Source organism: Mustela nivalis (assembly GCF_964662115.1).
Source record: "Mustela nivalis genome assembly, chromosome: 7".
NCBI classification, from domain to species: Eukaryota; Metazoa; Chordata; class Mammalia; order Carnivora; family Mustelidae; genus Mustela; species Mustela nivalis.
The window spans coordinates 2,805,159-2,823,985 of NC_139026.1; the positions used below are offsets into that span (position 1 = coordinate 2,805,159).

The following is an 18,827-nucleotide window of genomic DNA, read 5'->3' on the forward strand; positions in this document are numbered from 1 at the left end:
GGGAAAAGAAAGCCATGCTGCCCTTTCTACTCACCTTCCCAGCAAAGAAGGAAAGAAATTAAATTTGCTCACATTTATTTTTTTTTAAAGATTTTATTTATTTACTTGAGAGAGAGACAGTGAGAGAGAGCATGAACGAGGAGAAGGTCAGAGAGAGAAGCAGACTCCCCATGGAGCTGGGAGCCCGGTGCGGGACTCGATCCCGGGACTCCAGGATCATGACCTGAGCCGAAGGCAGTTGTCCAACCAACTGAGCCACCCAGGCGTCCCATTTGCTCACATTTAGAATATGAACTGATAGAGGTCCATGTACATAATTCATAAATAAATATGTACAAATTTGTCTTCAAAAATTTTTTTTACCAATCGACATGGGAAATAAAGTTAGAAAACTTCTGCTACAAACTGCTCTTTTTTTTTTTTTTTTTTAAAGATTTTATTTATTTATCTATCAGAGAGAGAGAGGGAGAGAGAGCGAGCACAGGCAGACAGAATGGCAGGCAGAGGCAGAGGGAGAAGCAGGCTCCCAGCCCAGCAAGGAGCCCGATGTGGGACTCGATCCCAGGATGCCGGGATCATGACCTGAGCCGAAGGCAGCTGCTCAACCAACTGAGCCACCCAGGCGTCCCTACAAACTGCTCTTTATTTCTACATCATGTTCTACTGCCAGTAAGTAACTGCCACCTCTTTCCTTCTAAAATACAAAATGCCTCCCCTCCCCTCCACCAGGCCTGCTCGGTGGGATTGCTCCACCCAAGACGGGTTTTCCAGCAAATGGGAAAGGTCACGTGTTACACTTACACCTAGCATCTCTCCGGAAAGGGTACCGTCTGGCACGCCATTCCCCAAACCCTCATTCCCCACACAGAGGCTGTGCCCAGCCTGGTACGTTGGAACTGCTCCCAGCTTGCTTGCTGCCTTGAATTGAAGGTGACAAAGTTCTCAGTGCAGAAAGTATATTTGCAAACGGGGACAACCTGCCCGTGCTTCCCCTAAGACGGTCAGCGAGTAAACGTTTCCTCCTGGTTCCAGGGTTGGGGCGAACATTACAGTCCAGAAACTTCGATGGGCTCAGGTGCACAGGGAAGAAAAGCAGTCAGAAGGGCAGGGACTGCGGCCGCCGGAGAGCAAGGCGATGCCCCAGCACAGGCACGAAACACGCTCTGGTCATGCTAGGTGCACCACAGAACACTAGTCCAAGTTACTTGTTCTTTATAGCCCGGAAGCTCAGTGAACTGCACTAAAATTAAATTCCAGAATCTGATGTTTATCCGCCGGCTTTGTGACAGGTGCGCGGGCACGCTGTGGCGACCGGCCACTCCTTGTCCTCCTCCTCCTTCCAAAATGACCTGTAGATACGGCTGACTCTTCTGAAGCAGGACAGTAGCTGCTCAGCCGCATCTCTCTGAGACACGGTGGGGGGACAGGGACAGCCCTTCTGGGGAGGTTAGGCTCCCTGGTAATGTATCTGAAGACGCCCCCTGCTCAAGGGACCAAGACCCGCGGCAGAACTACTGTCAACTGACCCTCGGGCCCCATCCCAGGGACTTTGGCAATGCCTCGGCCCCTCCATCACCGTGTGTGCCCAGGCACAGGCAGGACCTCAGGAGACAGACTCAGGCAACAGCAGGGAGAATCTCAGTGCGGGAACTTCCCGGTCAACCTCCTACGGCACACTCAGTCCCTCTCGGCTCGGCTCTCACCTAGCTTCCCACGTCCCGCCCCCTCCACACCTTCAGCCCTGTGGTCCCACGTCTCCTGCCCCTACACCCCCCCCCCCACCCCGCCTTCAGGATCTGGATCCTCCCAGACGCTGGGGAGCAAAGGCTCTGTGGGAGGCGAGTCCCTCGCTGCAGCTTCCACCCGTGACCTCTAGATGGCGCGGAGCGAAGGTCTGGGCCACCGTCCGGCCGGGAAGAGCAGAGGCCAGAATAGAAGAAGGCAGGTTTGCTGGAAGTGGGGCTGCGGCACTTGAAATGAGATGCCTGGGTGGAGTCCCAGAAGCCCTGTGGGAGCCCGGCCTGGGGACACCCGTGCCCAAATCCTCCAGGTCTTCCTGGGTCTGGTAGCCCGCCCTGTGCCCCAGACACAGGGACAGCCAGGGAGCCCGAGACCGGGACCCCCCCCCCCCAGGCCTTGAACGTCAAGCGGCGTGCAGGAGGTGCTGCCGGCAGGGGCGGAAGCCCAGACCAGCCAAGCAGGCACGAATAGGGTCTGGTGGGGGTCCATGATGCCAGGCGCGCTGCCAGCAGGCAGGGCCAGCAACGGCCCCCGGGCCCCGACGCTGCTGCCGAGACGCCTCCCCTGCCTCGCTCCTGGCGTAGAGCGGGCTGCACCTGCAACCTGGCCCCTCGGCTCAGGCTGCGGGGGTTTCTGGTAGGCGACAGGCTCCCACCCCACCCAGCCTGGACCCTGGGAGAGCGCGCGGGAGGAAGGAGGTGGGGCACTTCGCCAGCTCTCCTCTGAAGCCCCAGAGAAGCTGCTGGTGCGTGACTCGTGGCTGAATGGGGGCTTCCCTGTGGGCTCTCAGCCCCAGGGGTCCCTCCTGCGAGCCGTCAGAGCCCGGCTGGAACCCCACGTCCAGCAGCAGCAGTGGCCCCTGGGGATTTCGGGCTCCCGGCCAGGAGCGAGCCTCGTCTCTGTTCAAAAGGACAATGTTTTCTTAGATCAATTGATCTGCTGTTAAGAAAATGTAAATGGTTTTCTCTTTGCCTGCCCAGAAAAACGAGTTTCTATGTTCAGTTTTATCAGGTGTTTAACATCCCTAATTATATTTAGGCATGTGCTTTAAAACTTTCTAAGATTTTAGCAAATGTTGACAAGATTTAAATCGTAAATCTCTTTAACTCAGGCTTTTCCTTGGTATGTGAAGTTGCTCATGAAGTACTACTGAACCAATGATAAACCTTGGGTTACATTTGGGAAAATGCTATAACTATTCTAGAGATTCTACGCACTTCCTAAAGTTTTAACGTTTTGAGAGATCATCGCTTGATACTGTAATTATGGAAATGCTATGTATCACAGAAATAACCTGATTTCCTTGCAGCTAAATTGTAAACTCCCGTGTCTCTTTAGCTCTAACCATACCCATTCTGAGTTTTTGTCATTTATAATTGTTTTAATTCTCTGGTAAAATGAGTTTTATCTTCAAGGAGATTCCTATAAAGGACTTTCAGGACAAATACAGATATTTGATATGCTTGAAAATCCTAAAACTGAAATGGGTAAGAATTTCCAGAACTGACTAAAGCCACATTCACCAGAATTAGTAACATGGGACTAAATGAACTAAAAGATTATAGTGTTGTGTCTCTTAATGTTTTGTCTTACTTTAAACATTGCTGGTTCTCTCTAATGTTTGCTCTTACAGACTAGGGATACTCCCTCCTAGTTATCTGTAACTTATAGAGATGTAAAAGTGCTCAAAGCATTCAAATTTTCTCTCTATCTGAACCCTCTGAAACCAAAAGGTCTCAGTAAGTATTCATTCTTCCATGGCAATCAGTCATTTGCATAAGTTCAATAAGAATCTGTTCTCCTTGTTAACAGGAAAGAATTGGAAACACGGGTTATTTTACCAAGGCTTTGACTGGGATGCCATATTTGAAAAGACTCAGATATGACCAGACAGTTTAAAGGAACTAAGGTTGACTTTATGAAACCTGGAGCCATAAAGCCCCTTGGGACTGTTGGCCTGATACCTTGCTTACAGAGTTCCCAGCAGCCTCACCAGGTGAGTAAAGAATGTCACTCCTTGGTAGGTGCAGTCTCAGGAAGAGGAATTCACCCAAAGGTATTGCAGGCAAGCCTGATGGCAAGTACAGGGCTTGGCTTCTGGCCCGGAGAGGCTACTAAAAGTTCAACCTAGAGATTCCTTATACAAAGTTCCAGCAAAGCAGATTCTAAAAGATCTATTGATCACACTCACTGTTCTTGCTGAGCTTATGTAAATAATAGGCCAAGTTTGTTAACACTGGACTTGTTTCACAAGTGAATTAGTCCTGATTTGGCTATCTCTGGAAATGAGGGTTATTTTAGAGAGAAAAATTATGTTTTAATAACACACCTTTATGGATGTTGAATTCTAGATTTGATTGTCTTTAAATGTTTACCTAAGCTATACAATTTGAGGTAAACTTCAGAGAAGTTGTACAATAGCTTCTTTAGTCGATCTTACTGTTTTGTGGGGATATTAGCAGACCCCACGGCACATGATTAAACAACTGGAAAAATGGGATTGATTCCCCTGCAATGGTGTAACTTAACTAACACCTTATGTGTGGCTGGGATAATGAAATTGCCTAAAAGCCAACCTATCGCACTCCATAGGATTAACTATGGACTTGTGGAGATAATGGATGACCCCACTTTCTTTATGATTGGATTGAATGATGCATGGGGGACTCCCCTTATCTCTCGACAAGTTTTCTCCCACTTGACAATGATCCTCTGTAATCAGGATATTGTTAAGGCTGGACCACTCATTGGTTTCACCCCTTTGTCATATTTATCCTAGAGGCCACCTCTGTTGAGGTGCAATTGCAAATAGATGCTTTAGCTAAGCATGGAACAGCCCTCCTATAAAAGAGCCTCAAAGCTCACTATGGGACAGTCCTTGACTATAATGATGTCACATCAGGTCCAGATTTGTCTTAGAAGGCAAAGGCCACCAATGGATGATGGAGGCCAACTTATTAAATACTGGGCTACATTAACAGATATGCCAGAAATAAAACTTGTCAAACTTTAAACCTAGTTACCTGTATGCCTGAACCTGACCACTGTACTTCTTTCTCTATAGAGCAAAAAAGGTTATTGATCTTGCTTACTCTATCTGGCCAGATTTAAGATGCCCCTGTTAAAAATATAAATGACAGTTGGTTTTCTGATGACAATAGTTTTCATAGAAAAAATAAGATAAGCTAGGTATGCCATAGTGCTCACTAGCACTTTGCAATTACCAAAGCCTAAGAATTAACATTTATACTGACTCCAAATGTGCTTTCCTGGTACTACATGCCCATGGAGCTATTTGGAAGGAAAGGGGATTGCTATCAAGCCATAACTCCCCAATCAAATATGGGCCTAAGTTCCAAAACCCTCCTTATCGCTATACTGAAGATGGCATATGTCAGATTCGGGATACATATCTGTGGCTTACACCCATGATTGGACGGCTCAGTCAGAAGGCAATTTTATGCTGGGAACAAAGAAATCATACGAGTGGTACTTGGGCAAATAACACACGTTATCTGGGATGGCTATCACTAGAAGTGTGTTCCCAAGTTATAGTACTCCAGGCTACTGACTGATTTGCTACTGATCGGGCAAGGCGACCTGGCATTAGATGGCCAGCTCCAAACGGAATCCACTGTATATGTGGAACCAACCTGTGGCCCTGGCTTCCTCCAGGGTGGATAGGACGCTGTACTTTAGGATTTGCCTGGATTCATGGGCGCATTACTAAAACCATCACCACTCCAGCTAATCTCCCCAACTTGAAACAAAGATGAACATGATCTGTTTTTAAATGGTATGATCACTTAGCATCCATCTTTGTTCCATCTGCGGGACTAGAAGATGTCATGTGGCATGTAGAAGCCCTTAATAAATATACTACAAAGGCACTCAATGATCCACTAAATGGCATCTCCCTCCTTAATACCAAAGTGTCACAGATACGCAAGGCAGTCCTACAAAATAGGATGGCCTTGGATGTGCCCAGGGTGGCACATGTGCAATCATCAAAACAGAATGTTGTGTGTACATCCAGACTATCACAAAAATGTCACATGACTAATAAAAGATATGAATACCCAAATTAAGGCCCTACAAGATCCTTCTCTCACTCTCTCAGTGAATGGTTAAGTTCCTGGTTTGAAGGAGGACTATGGCCGAATCTCCTTTTCGGGCTTCTCATTCTTATCGCCTTATTAACTTTAATATGTTGCTTTGTTCCATGTTTCTCTACTTGGTGCCGAGACTCCATTGCTGCAATGACTTCACCACGACAGATGATCCTTACCACGCGCAAAGACACTCCTTCACTGTCAGCGCTGGATTCGGCTGCCTCTGCCTTTCGTAACTCCCCTATACATTCCTCCACTGATCAATATTGACCCCAGTAGGTAGGGACAGCTCTACGCCCCTATTCAGCAGGAAGAAGTTACAGAAGATGAGACCTTCCACCTTCAACCACCTTAAAGATTTAAGGGTCAAAATTGTTCAGGGGGGAATGATGAGGGAGCAGGAGGCTGGCTGAGGACAAAGCAAAAGCTGGCGCCTTGCACCCCCCCCTTCATCCGCTCCCCTCCATATGTGTAGCATCCCTCAGGCAGCCCTGACTGCCATGAACAATAAGCAAATAGTTAACTTGCAGAGCTCACAATCCTGCTAGACCGGAGTCTCCCTTGGCTTACAAATGTCCTAAATCTCACTAACAAAGACGATTGATAGCAGGATTGTGACACCCCACCAAAAAGTCTCCCAACTATCTTAATGTTAATGACTGGTCTAAAGACAACATTGATCCAGCAGCAAGGGCAAGGCCTCCGGCAGGCCCGGAACATCCTGGCACCTTGTAGGCCCTCTTTAGCATATGAAAACTCCACTGAAACCTCCCTTCCCCTCACCTTCCCCCAACAGCAGGGTACATAACCTGCCATCCCTCACAACCCGGGGCGGCAGCCGCATCTCTGCCTGCCCACGGGCCCTGTCCCCGTGCTTTAATAAACCACCATTTTGCACCAATGACGTCTTAAGAATTCTTTCTTTAGTCGTCGGCTCCGAACCTCCTCACCCCACCGAACCTGACTTAGGTTCTGCGACTTCATCACTGCTGGCTTCCTTCTTTCCTCGCTCACTCCTGTCAACCACTGACCCCAGACGCTCCTCCACGGCCGCCCGCCTCGGCCACACCTGGTGTCGGAGCGGCCTGGCGTCCTGCCTGAGCACAGCTGGGCTGTGGGAACAGACAGTGGGCCTGAGTCGTCATACCCACGGGGATGAGGGGCTGGGGGGTGTCAGGGACCAAAGGTTTCAGGGAAATCGGCCGGACCGTGTCTGAGCCTGCCTCTTGCTGGTCTCCCAGGAAGCCAGTCAATGCCAGCCTCCCAGAGCCCTGCCTGCAGCCGCAGCGCCGCACAGGTCGCCCAGGGCCCATGTCCCCTCCTCTTCCGCACATTCCCCTGTGTCCCAGGTATGGTATCATCACTCACTGTAACCCGGGAACGACGCCAGAGCCGGCCAGAGAGCTGGCTGGGGTCAGGCAAGCCCAACTCCGTGGAACCCAGCTCAGCCGGCCTCTCCCTGGGCCTCACCTTCCACATCTGTGAAACGGGGGTGGTAACCAGTCCTCCAAGGATCTCACAGGTTCTTCTGGATGCCTGCACCTGCTGTCGGCAGCGCCAGCAGACCCCGACTCAGAGGCCCTTTGCTGCCAGTGGCGATGGGGGTGGGGGGAAGGGGCAGCCTGGTAACAGAGCATCCTTTAAATGTCCCCCCCGAGGATCTGGATTCGCACTGTGACTCATGGTCATGCTGGCTTCCGCCCGTTTCCTTATTGGAAGAAGACGGTAATGAAAGGGTGATTTTTTTTTTTCCCCTGCAGTTTAAGCAGGAGACAAAGCAGGCTCTGTGCACCCAGAGACTTTGCCCTTCCTGCTCGCTTTCTGCTTCCAGGGACGTCACAAGGTTTACGGAGAAAAGAGCAGGCAAAGGCCGGGAACCTCACAGCTACCCGAGCGGCCAGCGTCCCGGAGCCCTCTCCTCCGCACAGCTATCTTGCCGACGGGCAAGCTGAGGCCCGGAAGTGAGCGCTCTATCTAAGGCTGAGCTGGGCGGAGCCCCAGCCCCGGACTCCCAAGCTCCTCCGCCCCAAGAGGAGGCCACCCCCACGGGGGAGGTAGGACAGAGGATAGAGGCAGAGGTACAGCTCCTCAGAAGGGGGAGCGGTGCTAACGAAGGGGTGGGGTCTCTCTCAGGCCCTTACCCCTGGTTCTCGGGTTCTGCGGGGGCTCCCGGGCAGCAGATCAGAGGGACGATTCCCAGAAAGCCCACTCGGCTTCCTGACCTTCCGAAGCACTTGCCCACAGGGAAGCCCAGCTGTCTGGGCCCTGACCACTGAGACCCACACTTCTTCTTAAAGGGGAGAGGGGTGGTTTGGGATAAAAAAAAAAAAGTATATTCAGGGCCCCAGTGTCAGCAGGAAAGACCCTGAGTGACCATCTGGCTTCCTGCACCTCCATGCATGCTTTCAAGGGAATTAGGGCCCAGCAAGGCCAGGGGAATGGCCCCCGGTCACCTGGCTGGCCCCCAGAGCAGCCCTGGGCCAGAAGACAGCCCTCAGCACCCAGCCAGGGCTCCCCTCACACCAGTCACCTGTGCGGCTCAGGGACACTGGCTCACAGCAGCAGAGACATGTCACCGGCTCTAGGCCAGGCCCCGCGCAGGCAGCCGGGTGCCAGATGGCCTCTGGGGCTGGGACAGTGATCGGAGGCCCCCAGGCCCAGGTACAGAGCAGTCCAGTGCCCGGACTCCGGACCCTGGGTGGGACAGGGCAAGGCAGGACCCCACTGTGCCTCGCTGGGCAGGGTGAGGACCTCCCACCACCTGATCGGCCGGGGAGAGTGTGGACTGCAGGTCCTCGCCCCCAACCCCACCGAATTGGGATCTCTGGGGGCCGTGTGCCCCCGCCTCCGCACGCCCTCAGCCTTGGGTCATGGGCAAGCAAGAGGCAAAACTGGGCATGTCCTCAGGGGCAGGGCACCCCCAGGACTCCGCCTACCCGTGGAAGAACGTTTGGTGTGGAATTTTCCATGACCCACAAAAGTGCAGGGAGGCTGGGCCCCGCTCACGTGCAGCTGCTAATTGGTGCAGCCTGTTCTAGCTCCGCTCCAGGCCTAAATGAGGTCACCCACCCCGTGCTGCCTGAGGCGAGCCCAGTGGCCCAGGCCGTGCCTGGGGGAGGCCGGGAAACGCGGGTCAGGCCAGCCCAGCCGAGGGTGACTGTCCACGTGAACTGGAAGGCCTGGCCAGGGTGCGGGAGGAGCTGGACACCCAGGACAGGCGGGTGGTCCCGGGGGCCTGCTCTGCGGGGCCCGTTCCCGGCCAAGGGGGTCAGTGGTGGCTCTGAGTGGGGAGAAAGGTCAGGGCGGCTCCGGCTGTCAGGGGAGGCCACACCTTGGAGCGTGGGCTGCAGACCCTGGCTGGGCCTTCAAGTCACAGGCCTGCTCCATGTTTACTGCCGTTTTGAGGGGCCGCCAAGCTGTTGCTACCGCTCCATTTTGCCTCCCCGACCCAACCCCCCAGCAATGCACAAGGGGTCCGTCTCTCCATGTCACACCAACCCCTGTTACTCCCCAACGTCCTGTTGCAGCATCCCAGGGGCCGTGGCGCGGTCATCCACGGCGATTCTGACTCACATCCTAACAACACGGAGCTTCTTCTCCCAGGCCCCCGGCCATTGGCAAATCTCTGTGGTGGGTACAGGATACAGGTTTGACTTCTCTCGGCCGTGATTCTCCATGGAGTGGCTGTTTCAGGTCTCCGTTTTGCCACGGGGGCTGTGGTCTCGTGAAAGCTGTTCTGCAGAGCCCACCGTCAGACTCCGGACCGGGAGCTTTCTGGAGAGCTGTCCCAGCTCAGCTCCTGCCTGTGTGCACCCTCCCCTGTCCGTGGCAGACATCACTAATCGATCAAGCACCGGAAAGCCCAGCGATTCACCCACCCCCCCGCCCCCTCTGAATATGCCCTTTGTTGGGGTGTCTGCCCTTGAGGAACTCGCTCACGAGCGGGAAAGGAAAAGGACGGACACGGGTTTCCAGGGGCAGAAGCAGAAGCCTGGAGTGGGACAGTGGGCCCCAGGGATGATTAGGGCTGGTTCTAGGCAGAGGAGACACAGAGGCAGTGGTTGGGATTCGGGGGTCTAGTAAGGAACACTCTTCCCACATTCAGAACCAAGTGAGAGACGAGACCCAGAAAGCCAAACCCGATCAGCCTGTCAGCTTTACTACGGATAAAGCCGGGCTGAGCCTCGCAGAGACAAACCCTCGCGTGCACCAGGGGGGCCGTAGTCCGAAAGACAGGTGAGGACAGGCACGGGCCAGGACGTGCGGAGATGGGGACCACCCAGCCCTGCTCGGGGTGGGGGGGCGTCTAAGTGGGACCGCCGCTGTGGAGAACAGTGGGGAGGCTCCCCAAACCGTTCGGAGAGTTAGTCTGTGACCCAGGAGCGGCACTCCTGGGCACGCGCCCGACGGCACTGGCAGCGGGTCCCCACAGAACCTTGCGCACCGAGCTTCGCGGCAGCCAGAGAGTGCCAACACCCCAGTGTCCAGCACCTGCTGACGGCTGGCATCCCGCGTGGTCCGGCTGACGGCAGCAGGTGCCATCCGCCCGTGCCAAGGAGGGCCCCCCCCCCGCGCTCTCCCACACAGATGATTCTTGAAAGCCTGATGCAAGGGGAAGGGAACAGTCACAAAAGCCCCCACGTCGCGTGATTCCATCCATGGGAAACGTCCAGAAGAGGCAATGCTGCGAGGACAGAAGGTAGACCGGGGGCTGCTGGGGGCTGAGGAGGGAGGGAAGGGCGGTGATGACCATGCCCTGACGGTGATGCTGGTGAGCCCCCGATGACCAGGGAACCGCATGCCCTCAAGGAGGGAAGCGTGTGGTGTGTGACCTACCGCTTGGCGAGGGGCTGACGGCGGCAGAGCTGGGCAGCAGCAGGTTGGACGCATGGCCCTGGCTCAGTGCGGCCACCACGGAGCAGCAGCTTTTTCTGGGCTCCTGTCACCTGTCACTTGGCTTAACCCAGACCCTTCCCCACCCCCACAGCCTCCCCGACCACCTTCTCTCCAGCAGCCTCCTGCTGGGCCAGGCTCGGCCCAATGCATGGGCTCCTTGAATCCCACAGGTGGAGAGCCACTCACAGGGAGGACTGGCCGGCCCTGCCTTGGCTCCTCCGAGGCCCCCAACGCATTTTATGGAGTCATTCCCCAAAGACTGTGCCTCCTCCAGTGGCTCTCACTTGACATCTAAGCAGAGACAGGAGCTAAGGGAGGTCCGGACCACGCAGCCAGCCAGCGGAAGGTTGAGGGTGGGGGAGAACGTTTGGAGTAACAAGCCAGCACATTCAAAGCTTGGCTTTCCACGAAATACCAAGAGGAGGATGTGACTGTGCAGCAGGAACTAGGAGCAGAGAGGAGGGAGGTGGGTAAGAAGAGCCCTGAGGCCAGAGGGGAAGGATTTGAATGCAATCTGGATTTCCATCTAAAATGGATCCCATTAGCTGCTCTGTGGAAGCCCGGAGCTCAACTGGTTCCAGGAATTTTGTTGGAACAGGCTGTGCTTCCTGGGCTATGGAATGACCCTCCTCACGGGTCCAGATGCAATTTTTAACCTCAGCTCCTAGACCACAGCAATTTCCTGTAAGGAGCTTGGGAGATAAGATACAGGCCTTGTAAATTTCCCTATCACTGGACTGTCTGCCAAGGTCCTTTGTCCCTTCTTTTGGGAGAGGCAGCCAAGCAAGCAACCCCGCAAGCAACCCGGCAGGCAACCACCCCAGTGGGACAGCTTCCTCTCACCTCCACGTGAGCAAAGCCCCAGAGCGCTGGGACTATTAGGGCATCTGAGAAATGGCTTAAAAGGGTTCTTGTTTATCTTTTTGTGGTTGTTGAGGATTCCTTGAATGTTTCCATAATAAAAAAGATCTTACCATCACTTTGGTTTCTGATGTAAGAAGGGAAAAATTCTTCCTCTGCCTTCAAGGTCTTCTAGGGCACTAAGAATGAAATTTACAGGAAAGAGATTAACAGGAAAAACAAAAAACAAAGTCTTATTACATGCACACAGCAGCCCAAAAAGGAAATTGTGACCGACTGAAGAAATGACCAAGGCAGGTGGTTTTTATGCTTTTCAGACAGAGACCTAAATCTGGAAGATATTGATAGGACAAAGAAAATATCACTTTGGGAGCTTCGACTGGTACGGAATTCAAACAGAATTTGGGCTGGGGCAGTAAATTACTGAAAAGTAATGAGCGTTGTGAAGACAGCCTTCTCAGCCCTGGACTTCTCTTTCTTTTCTTTTCTTTTAAAATTTTATTTATTTATTTGACCGAGACAGAGAGAACATAAGCAGGGGGAGTGGGAGAGGGAGAAGCAGGCCTCTTGCTAAGCAGGGAGCCCCATGTGGGGCTCGATCCCAGGACCCCAGGATCATGACCCGAGCAGATACTTAACGACCGAGCGCCCCAGGCACCCTCCAGCCCTGGATGTCTTATCTCTGGTGATAAGGATGTCTCCACCTCCTGGTACTGGGATGGTTTCTTTCCCGTGGGAGATTAATACCCTGCTTTCCGGGCACGGAGGAGGGTCTGAGTGATCTTGCCCAGGCTGGCTCTCAAGTAACTTTTCTTTAAAATAATCAATATGGGGACGGCGGGGTGGCTCGGTGGGTTAGAGCCTCTGCCTTTGGCTCGGGTTATGATCTCAGGGTCCTGGGATCGAGCCCCGAGTCGGGCTTTCTGCTCAGTGGGGAGCCTGCTTCCCCTCTCTCTCTGCCTCCCTCTCTGCTTACTTACGATCTCTATCTGTAAAATAAATAAATAAAATCTTAAAATAAAATAAAATAATCAATATGCCAAGGTAGCCCCTTTCCGGGCAGCCAGCCCTTGGCCCCACCCTTGGTGCAGGAGCCTGTGCATAGAAACAGCAGATGTGCATGTTTGAGCTCAGGCAACAGGGCTCAGAGCCCAGGTCCCAGAGGAGACCGCCCCTCTGGGCCTCAACACCTTCCTCTGCCAAATGGGAACAGCTAGCTTGCTCTCTTCCTGACACAGAGTAAGGTGCCGGTGAAGGGTAGGCAGCTGTCGCTGCAGCGTGAGCTGGGTCTCCTGGCTGAGCTCTGCCCTCCTGTCACGACTGTCATTACTGACTCTGGATGGCCCCTGCCCTTTCCTATGCTTCTCCGGGATCTCAGCTCCACGCCCTTCTTCCGGACAGCCTTCCCGACCCCGAGTGAGGCCAGGTGCCCACAGAGCCTGGCAGAATGTTCCTCCTTTCCTTGTTGGCTCTGCTTTCGGGGTTGGGAGTCCAGGCACACAGTAGGGCTCGTCCAGCATGAGCCATTCCAGCACCTCCTCGGAGGCTGCTGTCCCGCTCTGGCCTCAGTTTCCCCAGCTGTAAGGAAGTGTCCTGAGCAGACACTGTCAGCACTGTTCTGGGGTCCAGAGATGAAGTTCGAGAACCTAGGTGAGGTTCGGTGGGGTGAGGTCCGGAGCCGATGACCAAAAAGGAATTCTTGAGACCTCATCTTTGGTGCAAAATGGTGGTTTATTAAAGCACGGGGACAGGACCCGTGGGCAGGAAGAGCCGCTGCCCCGTTGTCCTGAGGAGTGGCTGATCCTATACACAGGAGTTGGGTAGGTGAGAACAAAGGGGGTGATGTTAGTCTCTAAGGAATCTTGGAAGCAAGGTCTCCAGGACCTTGAGGGGCTAGCTATTGTTGGGAGAAAGGTTATTTATTACTAGTAGTAAAAATCTTCTTGTGAGACCCTTTAGATGTCTATCAGTGGGCCATATGCTTGGGAATGATTCTCACACTATCTTGGAGATCTAGAGATAAAGTTTTACATTTTTCCTATCAAGTTTCCTTGTTAGTGAGATTTGGGTTTAGAAGAAATTTAACTTTATTTAGGGCTTGAGTAACTGAGTTATTTGCCTCTGGAAATTGTGCTATTGTTAAGATAGCTTCTTTGTTGTAAATCTCTAGGACATTGGTAAACCAAAGGAGACTCCTGTCTTGCAGGATTGAGACCTCTGCAAGTTAACTATTTGTTTTTCTTTTAGGGCAGTCAGGGGTGCCTGAGGAATGTCACACGTATTATGGGGGTGGAGAGGGGGTGCAAGGTGCCAGCTTCTGCTTTGTCCTCAGCCAGCCTCCTGCTCCCTCATCACAGACACTCCCATGCCCAAAGTCCAAGCTCCTAACTTCCTCCTCTGCTGGTTGTTGTCCACACGGACTCCGAGGGGCTGGCCTCAGCGCCTATGCACAGACCGTGTCTTGGGCTCCCGGACCGGCCCCTCACTGCCCTGTGCACAGACCGTGTCTTGGGCTCCCGGACCGGCCCCTCACTGCCCTGCAAACATGTTAGGGGGGTTTGCGTTGTTTCCACACCAGCGGACATCAGCAGTTCTCCAAGATCAGCTTGTGACTCGCCATGTTTCCACGATTTTTTTTCTTTCTATTCCTTTTCTCCCTTTCTTTTTGGGGTCTGTTTTGTTTCTGTCTGGGGACTCCGTTCTAGGCTGTTTGTGCGGCAAAACTTCCGGATGGAGCACAGATCCTGTCTGTTTGCTCCTCATGTTTGAGATCCTCTTTCCTCCAGAAGGTGTTGGTGGCACGTCCGTGGGGCTGTCCGAGGCCCGTTTCTCCTTCTGCTGTGGGGCACCAGGCTCCTGACTTGGCCGCACGCCGCCGCCTCTGCTCCCCAGGCCCACCTGCTGCCGGAGCGGTGCCCCCGCGCCACTCAGATCCCGGCCCTCTCACTCCCGTCTCCGATCTGTCACAGACCTCGCATGTAAGCAGCCAAGCATGCTGACGGCGCTACCTCCCTCTGCTTGTCCCTCTGAAAATCACAGCGTGCGGCTTCCACTGTGGCCTCGAAGTCCTGGGCATAGGGTCAAGTTTCCCCCACCCCAACCCCCCCTCCAGCTGACCAGGGCTCCACGCTGGGTCACAGATGTCACCAGGTGGGGGCCTTCCCAGGGCATCCACGGCGGCAAGGCTGGACAGGGAGCAGCCCCACCCCCTAAAAGGAACTGAGGCCACACTGCACCGGGCAGAAGGGGACGCTTGACCACAGATCCCAGGGGAGACCAGCTCAGCTGGGGAAGGAAGCTGTCCTGCCGGTGCCTTAGCTCCTCCTGCGCCCCCCCCTCCGCCGGATCCCACACTCTCCTCCCCACAACAACCACCTTAGCGGACGCTCAGCCCACCTGGCTGTCCAGATTTCCTCCAGCGGCAGGGGTGAGGAGGCGGGATCTCCCAGCCTGAACTGACCCAGACTTCACCCCACAGGAGCCAGGCTATCCCGCGGGAGGGTCCGCTATGGAGACAACAGTCCCTGCCGGGGGCAGCAAACCAGTCTGCTCCCCATCGCAGCAGTGTGTCCAAGTGGCGCAAGGGTGGTCTTCAGGGCCCTCCGGCCCTCTTTCCTTCCCCAGTCCCCGGCGGGCGCCTAGAAGCCCCTGACCCTGGTTCCAAAGCTCGCGGGGACTGTCCCCTCGCTTTCAGAGCGGTATCAATCACCTCGAGCAAGAAATGAGCTACAGCTAGCTCGGGGACAGGCACCCACCCATCAGGGCTGTCACCCCAGCAGGCCTGCAGAGTCCGCGGGATCCAGACCAAGCCCAGTCCTGGCCTTGGGAGCCTTCCCCCTCGGTGCAACACTCCGCACAGCTCCCAGGTGTGCAAGCAGCCCTGGTCCCCCACCACGTCTGGCGTTATTTCTGGCTGTGCCCCCTTCATCAGTCCTTCAGCTTAGATCCGCCCTGCGGCCACTGCCCACTGGCACCTCTATCCCGGCCCGGGATGGAACAGACTGGCCCCACCACAGTGCCCAGGGCGAGTTCGCGCAGAGGAAGGGCACGGGCTGCGGCTTCTGCGGGTCTTCTGTTCTCACATCTCAGCCTCTCCCAGGCCAGCGTGCCACCGCAACAGCCACCCTCTACTTAGAACTTGAACAGGTCAGGTTAGTTTGGTGGGTCTCAGTCTCTCCATCTGTGAAAGAGGGTAAATGTCTCCCATCCCCAACAACTATTGTCTGGGTCCCACATGCAATGCAAGGTGCTTTGTAAATTCTCAGCGTGTCTAAATGTTTGAGCCGCTTTGGGCCTAGGACACGTCCTCAGAGCAATCAGCCTGGACAGGCTGCAGTTGGAAGGCCCCTGCACGGTGGAGGGCAGGGGCCCGCATTCCTGGTAGCCAGTGTGTCTGGGGAGAGGTGTCTCCTCACCCCACCCAGCAGTGTGCTGACATCAGGTCGTGGGCCTGACTGACTTCAGGCAAAGGAAGCTTGGAGAGATAAGCAGGTGGCTATCCCAGCAAACTAGTCCAGGAGCTCCCGGGACACAGGCAAAGTAGGTTGGAGGCCACTGAGGTGCTGGAAGGTGTGACTGGTGCCTGGGCCCTGCTGGTGGCCAAGAGGGGTCAGCAGATCTCAGGCATGGATGACCCGGTGGGCGGAATCTTTGTGAGCGTTGGTGGCAATGCTATGGGGCACGGTAGTATCTCTGGCTAGGGGAGTGGGTGTGGGCCCCTGCTGGGCAGGATGTCTGGCCGAGACAAGCTGGCCAGATTCGGGCTGCAGCCCAAGCCTGCACAGCAGCCATGGACAGGGGCAGGGCAGCATCAGGCCAACTCAAGCTTCGGGCCGCTGGCTGAATCCATGCCCTCTGGCCTCGCCGGCATCCCGGGCATGTCTAGCCCCTGGAGACGGCTGGGGCCAGCTGTGCACACACCCGGCTGGGGCCAGGCTGGGCTACTGACACTGTTCTGCGGCAGCCCGGGTGGGACGGGGCCGCACGAGGGAAGCCTGAGTGCAACTGTCACGGGGCGAGCTGCCTGCAAACCTGGTGGCCTTAAAGGAGGGATGTGGGGTGAAGGAGAAGCCGAGTGGAGGTTTCCCAGGCCGGCCTTAGGGAAAGGGATCATGGCCCAGGCCCAGCACCGGAAAGGCACGGCTGCCAGCACAGAGGTGAGCTAGACAACCAGGCGGCCATCACGGGAGCCGGGGGCTGTGCCGCTGGTCGCCTTCACAACGGGCCCCGGAGGCCCCCCAACAGCGCTTGACACACAGCAGGGGCCTGGCAGCCGCTCTGGACCCCGGTGCTCTGCTCACATAGGGTCTGACATCCCCGCCCCAATGCCTGCATTTCATTTCTTTCTTCCAGAGTGTAAGTGAGGGGTCCTGCACGGCCAGACTCCTCCTCGGCCAGGCCCGGAGCTACAGCCCGCTCCCCCACCCCCACCGCCAATGTGGAAGGTCACTGTATTACTCCACTGGGGCTGCAAACCACCACGGACGGGGTGGGGCTTAAACAAGAGACTTATTTTCTCAGCTTTAATCTGGAGGCGAGAAGTACAAGGTCAAGGCGCTGGCATGCTGGTTTCCTGCTGGGGACTCCCGCCTTGGCTTGGAGACGGCCACCCTCTCACTGCCTCTTCATAGACTTGACCCTCTCCTGGGTCTGTGCGCCACAATTCCTCTCTAAGCACACCAGTCTGATCGGGTTACGGCCCGCCCACCTGTCCTCATTCTACCTTAATCACCTCTCTGAAGGCACTGCCTCAGGGAGCAGCCACACTTGAGCTCCTTCCGCAGGGCTTCCTTGGTGCTCTGGGAGGATGCTCTGGTTTCCCCCGCATAGGTGGGGTCCGCGTCCTCTCTGGGTTCCCACTTTGGCTCCAGCCTTTATGAGCTGCTGTGTGGCATTAAAGGCTCTAGATGAATAAGCTGGGAGGGGCAGAGGGAGCCAAGCCCAGGGAAGCCACAGGAGGGGGCCCGGGCAGGGAGGCGGGCATTTCTGCAGCCCTGCCTGCCCACCCACACTTTCCTGCCATCCTCCCCCCGGATGCCCCGCTGACACCAGCCCCCTGCCCGCGCTGGCGCAAGACTTCCACAGAAGTTTCATACCCACACTTTGCAGAACCTCAGAGCCGCAGCCGTGGGAGTGAGGCAGGGCAGGCCTTCCTTCGTCCACCCCACTGGGCTGGAGATCAGGGACGGCTTGCCCAAGGGCAGGGCTCGGACTCACCCACGGCCTTCTGCCCTCTCCTGCTCTCCCTGCACCTGGCCTGAACAGGGGCTGGGCTCCCAGTGAGGAATGAATCATAGGGAGCTGGCAGGGTAAGGCCTGCATTTGTGGCTCCCCAGTGCCAAGCACAGACAGGAGGCCCGCCCTCCTGCCGTCTGCAGGGAAGCCTCCCGCCAGGGGAGCCACGGAGAAGCAAGGCTGGGCAGGGAGAGCTGAGGGGGAGGCAGATGGCTGACTGCGCCCCTGCAGTCAGACCCCGGTCACTTCTGAGCCCCTTGCCTGTAGACAAGTTTCTCGGCTTCCCTGAGCTGCAACTTCTTCATTGATAAATCGGGGACTGATGCGTCATGGACCAAACGCTGGCGTGCTCACCCTGTACTCGGACTGTTTTCAGCGCAAGAGCTACAGGATCGACCGGTCCCTGCCCTCTGGAGCTGGGTGGGGAGGGGCAGACATGCTCTGAGGGCAGGGCCGGAGAGGGCTGCCATGGTCCATCTAGCTTGGAGGTCAGGGAAGGCCCCCCATGTGGCTGAGCTGGGCCTCTGAGGAGGAAAAGAATCCGGGGCACAGGGGTCAGAATAACACCTCCCTCTCCTTGGGTCGACTCAGGAGGGGAGGGTTCAGCTCCCTGTGTCCCCCCCCAACCCCCACCCCTGCTTTACCCCAGGCCCCTAGGAGAAAGACCTCCTTCCCCAGCAAGCCTTCCTTGGTTGCACGTTGCAGGCCCCCTCCCCTCGCAGGCTGGCCGTGAGTGCCTGGGGCAGGGGCTGCGGGGGCTCTGGGACCCTCTGCAGCCCCAATCCAGGTCGGACATGTAGTCGGGTGAGCAGTGAAGGACATCAGAGGCTGGCAGCCCGGTCAGCAGGACGCACCTCTTCAGAGGCAAGCTATCCTCAGCCTGGGTGTGCAGGGCACAGGGGGCCTGAACCCAGACGGCCTACCTCAGGTGCTTGCTCCAGCCCATCCCTGCTGAGTCCCCAGTGCCTGAAACTGGTCCCCTCA

General features: G+C 55.5%; 2 long non-coding RNA genes across 2 annotated transcripts; both read right to left on the bottom strand.

The window, feature by feature from the left end:
• Window positions 1-1,793: 1,793 nt before the first annotated feature.
• LOC309869096 lies at window positions 1,794-8,845 on the bottom strand. The gene is made up of 4 exons (XR_014313985.1): window positions 8,383-8,845; window positions 7,323-7,560; window positions 6,832-6,964; window positions 1,794-2,639 (listed from the first exon to the last, which is right to left on the bottom strand). It is a non-coding gene; the product is annotated as an uncharacterized lncRNA (long non-coding RNA).
• A 1,083-nt stretch (window positions 8,846-9,928) lies between these two features.
• On the bottom strand, window positions 9,929-17,888 carry LOC309870560. Its single transcript, XR_014314707.1, has 4 exons — window positions 17,826-17,888; window positions 17,332-17,492; window positions 11,723-11,788; window positions 9,929-10,536 (listed from the first exon to the last, which is right to left on the bottom strand). It is a non-coding gene; the product is annotated as an uncharacterized lncRNA (long non-coding RNA).
• Between the last annotated feature and the right edge of the window lie 939 nt (window positions 17,889-18,827).